Genomic DNA, 12,650 nt, shown 5'->3' on the forward strand with positions numbered 1-12,650 from the left:
ATTACTGAAGCCTGCTGGACTCAGACCTTCCTAGCTTGCTAGTTCACAGTGCGCGCTTCTGACACAGGAAACAAAACCGCGCTGGAATGCAAAGGAGCTAGAGGAAGAGAGAGCTGCTGGCAAGGTATAGCCTGCAGGTGTACATGGAGCTTGGGAAGCCGGTTCCCTGACCTCCCATGGCCTCCTGTGACCACTCCAATGCATTTTTGAGAGCGACTGAAAACCAGGACTGGCCACGGCCAGAGAATCTCTCTCAGACCTTCGTGCACGTAAATATTCCACTCAAAGCAGTTCACTGACTTCTTCCCAAGGCGCTCCATGCTAAAACAGCCCCATGATGAATTATCGACCTCTCAGATGCAATCAAATCAGAGCACAGAACCAGAGAGGACAGAGCGGAGGGAAGGAAATGAATCATTAGCTTCCCACAACGTCAAATATTAATGGGCTGCAACCCTCCCCAGCTCCATGGGCATTTATGATGTTCATTTGGGCCAGGGGAGAAGGAAACAAAGCAGCACCGTGAGAATTGCAGGAGGGAACATCAGCGGGAACAGAACTTGGAAATCCTCAACTTGTTATTCTGCAATACAAATGTTACGATACAGAGGAGGATTCAAAGCACGTGGTGCTGCTTCTTATTCCAGCTTGCTTTATGCATTTTCTTGTTTAATATCAGGGTTATTTGCATCAGACTATATTATTTTATATTAGAGCAGCATGCAAATGGCTCAAGTGAGATGGGCCGCACTGTGCCAAGCACTAAATGTGAATAAAGCAATCCCAGCCCTGTCTGCATCCTGTGGACAAAATACGAAGGGTGTGGGAAAGGGGGCAGCGGGGAGCAATGTTCAGGCAGGGAGAAACCGGAGATGCTTCCCACAGTTCTAGCTCTGGGCATCACTGCAAAGGTATTCAGGGTTTTATGGGAGAGTCTCCAGATTTCTCTTCTGGAAGCCATTCATTTGCAAAATGTTTTATGATGCTTAACAAGGCTGTCAACATTTTGCCTACCTGCAATCTGGTGATCAAAGTCGTCTTGGTCTCAGATATCTAAGAATGGAGAAACTGGGCCACAAAGAGGCTTCTCTTGGACGCGTGCAGGCATTAGGGACCACAGACATACAACACCTCGTGCCCCGTGCTGGCACCGGTACCCTAACAGCTAGGCGGGACCCCTTGGGCCAAGCTGTCACTAATGCTGAATGGTCTGGGCTATCAAAGCCATTGCTAAATGCAAACGAGCCATGTGGAACCGAGTCGCATTCCAAGCACAGAAAGCAAATCCAACTCTGCGAGCTCGAGGTGTGGGGAGAGGATCTTGATGGGGCTGCTGACAACAAGGAGGCTGCAGATAGTAACTGTGGAGTACCCGTAAAGACCTGCTCACATTTTACTCCTGCTTGCCAAGTCTCTGGTGCGGGAAAGCAGCTCCCTCCGAGCTCTGAAGTATGTTCCAGCTGCCTCCCTTGTGGGAGAGGGGCCGCTCAGCCATTGCAAGCGTGCGCAGCTCGAGGGTCAAGCGCACCTATGGCAGCTGTACAAACAATCCCCTGGACGACCGCCGAACCAGGCAAGGTGCTGCTGCCTGCAGGGGACTGAGCTGGCCACCAGGCCAGGGCTCGTGGAAATCGAACATGGGTTACTTTACAGAGTGCTGGGCATTAAGTGCAGTCACTGGAGCAGGCTTAATTGCACATAAATCTTGGCAAAGATCAGAGATCAGTTTAAAAATCACAGGGCTTCGTGTTCAATGCCAGAACGGCATGGATATCAGATCCTGACATAAAACCATCCATCAATCCCAGAGTTGTGCCCAGCCCCCCGCCAGCCTCAAAGCTAAGCAGTGCTGCACACTGGTAACAGACCCCAAGCAAGCGAGCGGAAAACGGTTTTCCCAGCGTTGTTTATCTGCCCGCTGCCACAATCCGAAAGGCCGGACCGTGCAGGCTTGTAAAGAGCTCTAGGATGATCACACTCAAAAATAAATCCCTCAATGAAAGGCTCTTCCTACAGACTATCAGGTGAGTTAGCATTTAGAGACACAGCCGAACAAGCGAGACGACTGCATTTAAGAGCGCTGAAAGGCACTATAATTTCAACCTGGCTACAGAAGGCTTGAATTGCAAATTAGCGGTCTCGAAACCCTAACCATATTAATTTGGATGTCTGCATCAGAAACTACATGAATGCACTATTTAAAGTCAAAGCAATCTGGTCTGACGATTCTCCTGTGCATTGGGAAAGCTGATTGGAAATGAAAAACGCATGCACTGAAGGACGATTGCCAAGATTTACCCCCATTCCCATGGTAATGGCCTCCTTCAATCAGGTTTAGCTTTCCAAAGCATATCAGACACTTCTAAAGAGAAAGTCTAATGGCTCCTTTTACTATAGGTCTGACCTGAAAGTATGTAACCTTGATGGGAAACCAGGTTTGATCATTCTTTGCTGTTTTATTTCCCTAACTCAACTTCCCTCTGATTCTCCACGTGAAGAGCGAGGCGGATTCCCTTCCATTTCCTACAAAGAAGAACGTTTTTTATAAGAGTACAAAACTAAAAGTGGCATCAGTACCTGCTACGCAGCCTCAGAGTTTGCCCTTACAACTTCCTAAAACCATAAACCGTCTTTTGGTGGCTGAAAGCTCCACTAAAATCACAGGCAAATATCTGGAAATACCAAACGGGCCAAAGAGATGCCATCAGCACTTAGACTTTACTGGCAGCAACGGGCACTGCTAGGACGACTGAATGGGATCAGCACGTGACACACAACAGCAGCATAAAGTGATGCACTTCCCTTCACCTGACTCCTCGCACGGAGCAGGCCTGGGCCTGTCATCCAGGGATTCCTTGGGGCTAAGTTAGCACCTTGTGGGATTTTTCAATAAAATCTTTACATCAAACTCGAAAGTCATTAAAGGATGGAATAATCCAGCAGACTCCTGGGTAAGTTGCTCCGACAGTTCCTGAGCCTCGCGGTGAATGACTGGCATCTTAATCTGTGCAGCAAGTAGAGCAGAAGGAAATCACGGGGTGGTAGGTATCAGTTGGCCACGCTCGCTCTCAGTGCTGCTCAGCCATAGACCCCCTACACGTCTCATTAAAAGTGATAACAGCTGCACCGTGATTTGGGCTGGGGAAATTAGTTACAGCCTACGTGGTTACAGGCAAGTCGCTGACATGGCTTGCAACTATGGGAGAGAGCTAGCCCTGAGGCTGTACAAGGTAATGGTACTGAGCTCAGCAAGGTCCCGGGCGCTGCCCAGCATCTCAATAAGACTGGCAAACCAGCCAGGGGAGACTCAAATTACTTTCAAGTGTCACCTCTGCTGCTCCAGCTGGCACGGGAAGCTGGAGCATCTGGTATTCAGGATCTGAGCAGGAGAGAAAAGGCACCACTATACAGACAGCTGGCTGAATAACCACCAGACAAATGCCTGCACACACCTCTGAAAGGACTATTGTGTGAGGTGTGGTGCACAGAAAGCAAAATGTGAGCTCCTGGGAAACCACAGGAAGATTAGAGGATGCTATGTACACCACCGGAGAATGCTGCCTCAGCAACTTTGACAAAAAGCTGTTTTCCCGTCTGGAAGGAGGATGACACAGGAAAAACCCCGCGCTTGGAGAATTTGATCATGCATTTAAAGAGGGGATCTCTGCTCCGCTTCCCAACAGCTGGAGCAAATCTGTGGGATCAAGCCAAAGCTAACACAGATGTGGAATTCATCCACAGGCTCTTCGCTCTGAAATCAGCTGATCCTCTTGGACTGCTCCTCGCTCCCCACTCACGCTGCGCTCCTGGTAAGTCAAATATTGCCCGCGATGCGGGAAGCCAGCTGGAACAGGAGCTGGGGAAGCATGCTCCTTTTCAGGTGTACCAAATACGGAGGGACACGGGATGATCAGCTCATCCAGAAACAGATCTGGCACCTTATACAGGTGCTTAGGAAACCTGGAGTGGAGAAACTGGAGTCGCCAGGTCCTTTCATAATCTCACCTGAACCAAAGTCATCAACCAACTGAAGCTGAATCAGGACCCCAGGGTGCCAATTCCTGGTCCCATTATTCACACGCAACTCTTTGGCCCGGCATTTTAGAGTGCCACGTGCTCCGTTACTCATCTTCAGGAGAGTGACTGGAGGCCCACAGACAAGAGGCCTGACAGCACTGCAAAAGGTCATTCTTGGCCGCTTTGCTGCTGCAGACACTGATCCTTTGCTCACTTTCTTTCTTCCATCCCAGCAACTTGGAAATGCATCAACACTTGGGAGAACTTTGAAAACCACCCTAGAAGAAAGTCTTTGCAATAATAAGCCTCTCTGTTTGGATGCACCGAACAGCTGGGACAGGCTCTTCTCCATTGGGCTACAAAGCAACCGAGCTCCTTGGATGCAATCTCCAGGGAAGATCGAATTCGCTTCCCCGGTGCATGCTAACGGGGAAGGGAACCCCTCCGCTAGCAGCTGCTGCCTGCTATTTTTGGTTGTGCTGACTGATTTACCAGCCCTGGACATACTGACTCGCTAGCAAAGCCTAGCTTGGAGTGTGACTAGCCCTGGCAAAGAGAGTCCAGCTGCTTGCACGGCGCGTGTGGGGAAACCCAGAACTGGCACGTCTTCCCCCACACGCTTGGCTACCTGCTGGCCCCTAGGAAGGGTGGTCTCCTTAGCAGTCACATTTCTCTACTGTCATGTAAGCTGGGTGAGGCTGCAATAGGTGCCATGTCTGCCTTTATCCAAGTCAGATGAAGACTTTTCAAGACATTCACTGCCAAAACGAGCTATGAGAGCAATAACGACATATCTACTGCAACCCGTGCGTCTCCTCTGACCCTGGGAAACCTTGGCAAACCAAGTTAATTTAAAAGCTCAAAGGCATATCCGACAACAGGGATGAGAACATGTTCCCAACATGGAGGGCTGCTGCTTTCCATTAAATGAAATGCAATGCAACATTTCCTCCAAATTCACCCCTGGAGCCTGTGTTGCCTGAGGCTCATGAATTCCCTTTGAAGGACCTTTAAAAGGTCCTGCTTTCCCTCACCCCAAGCACGATGCACACATCAGGGCCCCTGGGTTTAAAGTCCTTTCTGTGGAAAGGTCAGTCTTTTGGGCAAAGTTTCTCATCAGCAGGCAAATTCATTTGGTGCTCGGAGAACATGGGGGAAGGAAAGAAACCCTGCGAGAGCCGCTCAGGTGCAAAGGGGTCTGTGAACGAAAACAGTTACAGCCCAACGTTTTCTGCCCAAGAGGCTAATTCTGCCGAGGACTCAAAGGCCCCAGACTGGGAGGTGCTTCTGCAGATTCCCCGACGATGCCTTTGGGAATTTGTGCTGGGATCACGATGGAAAGTTTCTGGCTGGCTTGTACCCTCCCCTCGGGGAGCCTGCAACGGAAGCCCGGCACCGGGCCGAGACAGGAAGCCAAGCTGTCCGGTGCGCTCTTTGGGCGACTTCAGCAGCAATCGAAAGGTAAAGCCGGCACTCCCGGCCTGTTTTGCTGCAAGACCAGAAGCAAAGGGGTGGGAGCCTCCCAGACCCCACACAACATGGGTCTGCTTGGAGAGAGACGCCGGAAGGTGGGAGCCACGGAAAGGTGGGTTTTGCAAACCACAATACAGCGAGCGCAGTACTAAGACACTTAACCAACCCCAGGCTCTCTCCTTCCTCTCCCCTCCATATGCAGATGCTATTTGGATGTGCATCAAGCAGGCAGGTCATTTCTCTCTCCCGTGGAAGGCAGACAGACATGAGTGCAACACTTGCTGGTCTCTCATTACAAAGCCACCAGCTGAAATACAAAGAAGGGATCCCGGCTCTGCAGTTGGTCCAATAAAAGATAGCATGCTAAGAAATCCTTGCCTCTTGTACAATTCCTGGACCACCACAGCTACCACATCCCTAACGCTACCACAAGAAGGCACCTGTAGGTCTTGCTCTGCTGGAATCAGTGACGACTTCCAGGGGATGTGGCGATGCAGGCTGGTTTCCCAGAGCCGGCTCCCTGTCTGTCAAGCGGATTGGTTCCAGGGGGTTGAGACATCCCCAATTGTTCGTGTCACTGCCTTCTCATGGTCAAACGCCCTAGGGGACCCCTGTCCTCACTCGCTCTCCATGTTAGCTTGCAGCTTGCACATTGTGCCCAACAGGATTTACAAGAGCAAGGGGCCACCCAGGCAGCGCACGCAGCAGGAGGGGAACAACAGAACGTCCCGTCCTCCGTGGATTTCAAATCCCGTTTACGCCTGTCCCTGCAATCTGGGCTTTGCTCAGCAGGGACGAGCTCCTTCCCAGCGCTCCACTTCCTCCTGGGACAGCCGATCCCCACGGATGCCAGGAAAGCAGGGTGCTTACACTTGGCTGGATCAAGGCAGGGATTTTGTGGAGTGACACATGCAAGAGGACTGTGCTTTATGGAGGAGAGGGAGGACTTTGGTTTTTACTGAGTTGCTACTGCCCACTGAGAAGCAACGGGAAACCAAAGGCCGCTGAGGAGGAAGGATCTGGACCCGGCTAGCGCGATACGCAGGATCCAGGTAAAAGGCCGGGACAGCACCCAGCGCTCCAGCTGCTGGGCTCTGAGCAGCCAGGCACGGATCTGTCATTCTCCCTCCCCTTACACGCACGCCCCAAGAGGGGACAAGCTGGTTCAAATCGGCTCTGCCCCGTCCTCCTACTCCACGCAGGCGCTTCAATAAAACCACGCTGTCTCAGCGGCTCCCTGTGGAAGCTCCTCTGCTCTCCCCTGCCTGGGGCCAGTCAACTCGCTGACTCCAGTCTTGGCCGCACTGCACCAGTCCACACCCCAAAGCCAGGCCTGGTAGGCAGTTGTGTAGCTGGAAGTGGGGTGCGCTGCCCTGTCCAGACCAGCACAGATGCCTGTTGCAGAGCGCCTGGGGTGAGGCCGCATCCTTACACACCTCACTCCGTTACGTTTCCAGTCTCACGCTGCTTGGGGATCCCTCACCCAGCTGCCCGCTCCGTTGCAGGCCACAGTACACGGCACCCATTCAAACACTCCCACTGCTGCACATCAGTGTTTCCTGCACTAACAACGCCCCCCACCCCCAAGCAGGAGCTGAGCGCTCCACTGCAGGACAAAGCAGCACATGGCTCCCAGGCCCTGGCAGACACCGCAGAGCGAGTGCAGGAGCTGCCTCATTTCCTCCCAACACACATTTCACAGGCTGACAGGCTGGATTTCCTGTGGCCCGCATCCGATACGAAAACATCCAATTTGTCGAGCAGGGCTTGGAGCGCCTAAACAGTGGTTAACATGCTCTGCGGAGAGCGGCCTTGGGGCTCGGAGCTGAGACCAAACGCGGCCTGCTTTGTTTGAGGTTTTCAAACTTTTAAATGGAGTTTAGTGCTGGGGACAGGTGCCAGACTGCCAGACCATGGGCCCGGCAGTCAGAGCAAGCACAAGGCAGGCAACACCAAGGCAAACTCTGCCTGTCCCAGTGCTTCTGGCTTAGTTTCACAGCCAGTGGATCGCTGCAAGCCAGCCTTTCCCTAGACAACAGCAGCACCACCAAGCCGCTGGCTCTTCTCATCCAGGGATCTCAAAAGCACTTGAGAGATGCGGTCAGTGCCACAATCCCCGAGTGGCGAGGAGCCTCCTCAGGGTCACCGGCCAGGTCAGCGGGACAGGCGGGTAACAAATCCAGGTTTCCGGCATCTCAGCCCAGTGCTCCGCTCGTTTGGCCATGCTGCCTTTATCTCGTCATTCAGACTGACCCACAGTTCAGGGGCCCTGGGTTCAGCCTCTGGCTCTGCCCTAGATTTCCTGCCAAACCGTGAGCAAACGCCACGGCCTTTCAGCTTCCTCCTTTTCTTCCCCCCTTTCACTCACTCTTGCCAGTTTAAGCTTTCCAGCATAAGGACTGTGTCACTGCTGGTCTCTGCAGTGCCAAGCCCATGGGGGCCAAAGGAGACACAGCTGTCGCACACAACAGCAGCACCAACACAGCCCCAGGCTCCTAAACATGCACAAGGGGAATGCAAGGTCCCTGGAGCCTGGCTTGACTTGAACACTGAAGGTGTGCACACGTGCGAGCGCTCACACGCTTTGAGAGAGTGCACCGGAAAGCACTGCTGTGGCCTTGCTGCCGATCCCTGCATCACTTTCCTGCCATATATTGGGTGCTTCCACTTGCTGAGATGGGGACGTCGATGTGCCACGGACCTGTCAGCTCCTCTGAGCCTGTGGGGCACAACACACAAAGCCTTTTACATACGGTGTCGGATTGTCCATTGAGGTCGGGCCTCTCCATCCCCTAAGCCCGTTGGTGGGGGTTTGCGCAGGGGATGCTCAGGTGGGTGGGCCTGTTCCTTTGGTTGCCCTCCATCAACTCTTCTTTCAGAAATGCTCATGCATTTTAAAAGACAAAAGGCGCCTCCAAATGCAGCTATGCTACCTGGTCCACAAGGGTCAAGGCGGGCCTCAGGCTGGAGAAGAGAAGGACAGAGGAGCTGTAAAAGTGATTAAAGGAAAGCAGCGTGCAGAGGCGAGCACATGCTGCGTGTCTAGGGAGGGTGTTATCCCATCTCGAGGAGCTCAGTAACAACGCTGCTTCAGACCCCTGCAGTGCCTTCTCTCCCAGGACCCCAGGGTGCCTCAGGAGCACACGCTCGCACTTCACAACCCTGCTGCCAACTAGCACAGAGACAGAGCGGGCTGGCAGAAAAGCCAGAGACAGAATCCAGGAGGTCCAACATCACCTGGCAATGACCTCCCGCCATTGCCAGCTCCCCCGCTCCTCAAGCTGGGCGAGATTTTGGCTGCCCTCACCCCTGCCTTTCTGTGGCTTGGCTGCAGCCGGGTTTCACATTGTCACCGGCGTAATGACAGAAAGGGCAAGACGTGGCAAGGAGGGGAGTGGGCGAGCTGGGTCTCCATGTGCCCAGCGGGGGCTGACCCAAAAGGCACTGCAACCTCCGCTGCGCATTGAGCCAAGTTGCCATCCTCCATCCTTCCTTTGTTCAACAGAACAAAACCAAATGCATCGCAATCAGAAAAGCAGCTTGGGAAAGATCTGTCAGCCCCAGACATTTCCTCAAGCTTCAGGTTTCCAGTAAACTGGAAGCGAGTGGTTAAGAGGCATTTGGTAACCCACCGGCAATAAACTAGTCAATATAATGAGACTTTCCCCTTACGACTTGCTACCCGAAGGTACACAGAGGAAATGTGGTATTTGGAAGTAAATTAGGGGGCTTGGGTTTCAGCGCTGGACAGGTTTCATGGCAGAGTCATTAGCTGCTCATTATTGCTCTCTTTCAATTTCCTACTTTCCTCTCATTTCTCCCATTACCCCAGCCCACGGCAGAGGGTGTGCTGCTTTCCTGACAGGGCTCTCAGCAAGCCCAGCCTTCAGTGTGGCCCAGCTCCAGGTTCAGGACACAGCGGGACATACAACCGTGCCCTCCCTGGTAACTGGGAGGAGGCAGCGCCTGCGGCAAACGCACTCCCGCGGAGCACGACTGAGTCGGACGCTCAGCTGGCACAAATCAGATGCGTCTCAAAAGGATGACAGCAATGCTGCCGGCAGGAGGGACTAATAGCTCAGAGCTCTGCAGCAGACTAATGTGGGTGGGGGGATGCTCCATAGAGGCTGGGAAGGGACCTCACACCTAGTCCACCCCCCTGCTCCAAGCAGGACCAGCCCCAACTACATCACCCTGGCCAAGGCTCTGTCTACCTGGGTCTTCAAAACCTCCAAGGATGGAGATCCCCCCCACCTCTCTGGGTGACCTGTTCCAGTGTTTTACTACCATCCTAGTAAGAAAATTCTTCCTAATAGCTAACCTCAACTTCGCTTGCTGCAATTTGGGGAGCGTGGGAGTCCGGATGCTCAGATCGCTGGAACTGAAACAGAAACGGAAGGCAGGCCCCTCTGCAACCAAACCTCTGGCTCAAACCACACTCAGGTCAGGCATAACCCACGGCGGTTTGATGGTTGCAAACAGAAAGATGTCCTTGCTCCAAGAACCATCACTACTGGCGCAGTCCACTCATCGGTGCCTTTGTCAGTCCCAGTTCATCAGCAGAGAAATCAGAGACTGAAGGGGAACAAGGGCCGAGACATGCTTCTCACTTCACGAGAGGGGACGTTTGCAAGTCCATACTCATGTCTATTGCCAAGACGGCGCAGAAGGAAAGGTCTCGCTGTCACTGCTGCAGCCGTACCTGTCCTCGAGACAAAGAGGAATTTGGGTTTCCAGGCCTGCCAGACGGGATTGCCCGGGCAAGGATCAGCTGTACAATGCTGTAGGACACGGGTCCCGTGTCACCTTGGCTGTTCTTGCTCTCTATCGTCTCTCTGGCAGAGCACGAGCACTGTGCACCATGCAACACAGAAATACAAGGAGGGAATGAAAGAGCTTGCCAGAGAGGCTATGAGGAAAGACAGATGTGAAAGGTCATCAGATGTGGGCCCAATAAGTTATGCCCCCAAACGATGAGTTTGGAGTCAGAAACAGCTATCTAAACACAAATGTAATAAGGAAAAATAATAATTTATCCCTCCCTCTATGGGGAAGGGATATTTTTCTCCGTGTCTGGAAAGGACAGGGGTACAGTGGGGGTGTGGGATGCCAAATGTACGTTAAGGGTCTCCCAAAGTCTCCAGTCTCATCCATCATTCATTACAGGCCAGCCGCCAAAATTACCTCACATTACAGTGTGGATTTCCTATCTGCAAAGTTTGCTTTTGCTGCTACCGTTGGCTCGGAGGGAACCAGCCTGTGGCGCTGATAGCCATCTCGAGGTCAACGCCTCCAAATCCCAAGTCATTAAGGAACAAACAAAAAATGTAAAAGCCTGGAGAGTTCAGACAGAGTTCCCACCAAACACAAAGGCCTCCAGGATCCACAGGGAAGCGGGGATATTTTTTTTTTTTCCACTGAACACAATGAGGTGTGACTATGGGTTTGTAGCAGTTAATCCAAAAGGGAACTTTAAACAATTGAATCAAAAAAACCCAACAAAACCCTCTTGCTGACCAAACAATGCAGCGCCTGCTAGGGCTGTCACCAGTCCAGGGCTAGCGGGGCCTGCACGGATGTCTTGGCCACAGGGAGCTTCCACGGGGAAAGCAGTCTTTCCAGGGGATACACCCACAGAGGTCACTTAGAGCCAGCAGCAGAGCTAGGAAGAGACGGGCCCCGGCCTCTGAGCCTTCACTCAGCCCGACTGCAACCGCTCCACCTCTCTGCAGCAGACTGGGCTTTGCCTGCAATGTGGAGAAAGAAACCAGCAGTTCCGGTCCAAGCTCCAAGGGGTTAAAGGATGCATGAGATTCACGCCTTAGCCACGCTCTGGGTGAAGCCTGCAGACACCTACCCCAACCTCCCGTTCCTGAGCACTCTTGGCTCAGCTGGGGATGGCTCTTAAGTCCTCCCACTCACCCCAACTCCCCTGTGCCACCACAGAGGGAAGTGGTTCCCATCTGCAGCAGCCTGTGGGGGATTTCTCCTTCCCGTTTGCCACAAAAATCCCTCCCGGAGCCGCTCTAGGCTAAGCTGTGAGTGACGCACTTTGCAGGGCTGACTCAGGGCCACAAACTCTTGTTCTTAAAGGACACTGCAACCACAACCGCACCCCAGCGACGGGGATGGTCCATGCTGCTGCAAGTCTCCTACGGGGCAGCCTCGTCAGGCTAACCGCTGCCCAGGAAGCGGGACGGATGACTTCGGGCACCAGGGTTTGCTTTGGAAACGTTCTCCTTCCAAGTGTCCCCTTCTCCCTCCTGCCACCTGAAGAACATTAGCAGGGCAGAGACCACGGACCCCGAAAAGCCACAAGAGAAACCTGCACCTGAGTGGCTAACGACCTGAGCTCACCCATGACCTCAGAACGCTTCCCATGAAGCTGCTCCTCTTTGCCTTCCTGTTCCCAAAACCAAAAACTCAAATCCTTTTTCCAAAACGGCTGCAGCTCAGAAATTCAAGCCCGGCCGAGATGAGCCAGTGACGTCTAAATACGAAAATGTAACTGCAAAACTAGAATTAGCAATTAATCAACTCCACATGTTAAAAACCCAGTCCAGAATAATGCATACAGCCTCGATGTAAGGTTAGCAACAGGGGATACACATGCATAAGAGATTAGGCAGATCACTCCCACATGCCCCCCTGCCCTTGTATTTTACAGCATTTCTCATTAAACTGTACCACATAAAGCTCTTTGCAGAATTAGCTACCATTACAGAGCAGACAGCAATGGAGCAAAGAGAGGGTTTCAGCTGAGATCTGAGAGAAGATGGAGAGTGGATGGGGCAGACAGACCGCGGGAGCCCGCACAGGGCAGAGCTGCAGAGAAGTGCCAAACAGCGTCTGCTGCTACGCTGAAGCAGAGCAGATGGGGACCAGACTCCGGGTCAGTAGAGGGTGGCTGTTTATGGCACAGATGAACACACTCTTTTTAAACAGAGCAGCACATTCTAACCTGCTGCCATTAAGTGAATGGGGGAAAAAGCATTTGGCGAGTAGCGAATGAAAGCTGAGCCCCTGCAGGGACCTGTGTGGAAGTCCTGCAAAGCCTCCCGTGCCTGCCAGCCTCGACCGACTGGGGAAAGCGAGGTGTGAAGCATGCTGAAAAAGTGTCATCAGCTCCTGCAAATGCCTCCGCTACGCAGGGCCCCAGG

The 12,650-nt window shown here is 52.8% G+C and overlaps 1 protein-coding gene across 1 annotated transcript in view; it reads right to left on the reverse strand.

Annotated features, from left to right (window-relative positions):
• NXN (nucleoredoxin) overlaps positions 1–12,650 on the reverse strand; it is a gene marked incomplete at its 5' end in the record, with an annotated part of 74,031 nt that overhangs the window by 25,736 nt on the left and 35,645 nt on the right. The window lies entirely within an intron of this gene.

Source organism: Gavialis gangeticus, unplaced genomic scaffold (genome assembly GCF_001723915.1).
Source record: "Gavialis gangeticus isolate Ggan-Ray unplaced genomic scaffold, GavGan_comp1, whole genome shotgun sequence".
In the NCBI taxonomy this organism is placed as follows: domain Eukaryota; kingdom Metazoa; phylum Chordata; order Crocodylia; family Gavialidae; genus Gavialis; species Gavialis gangeticus.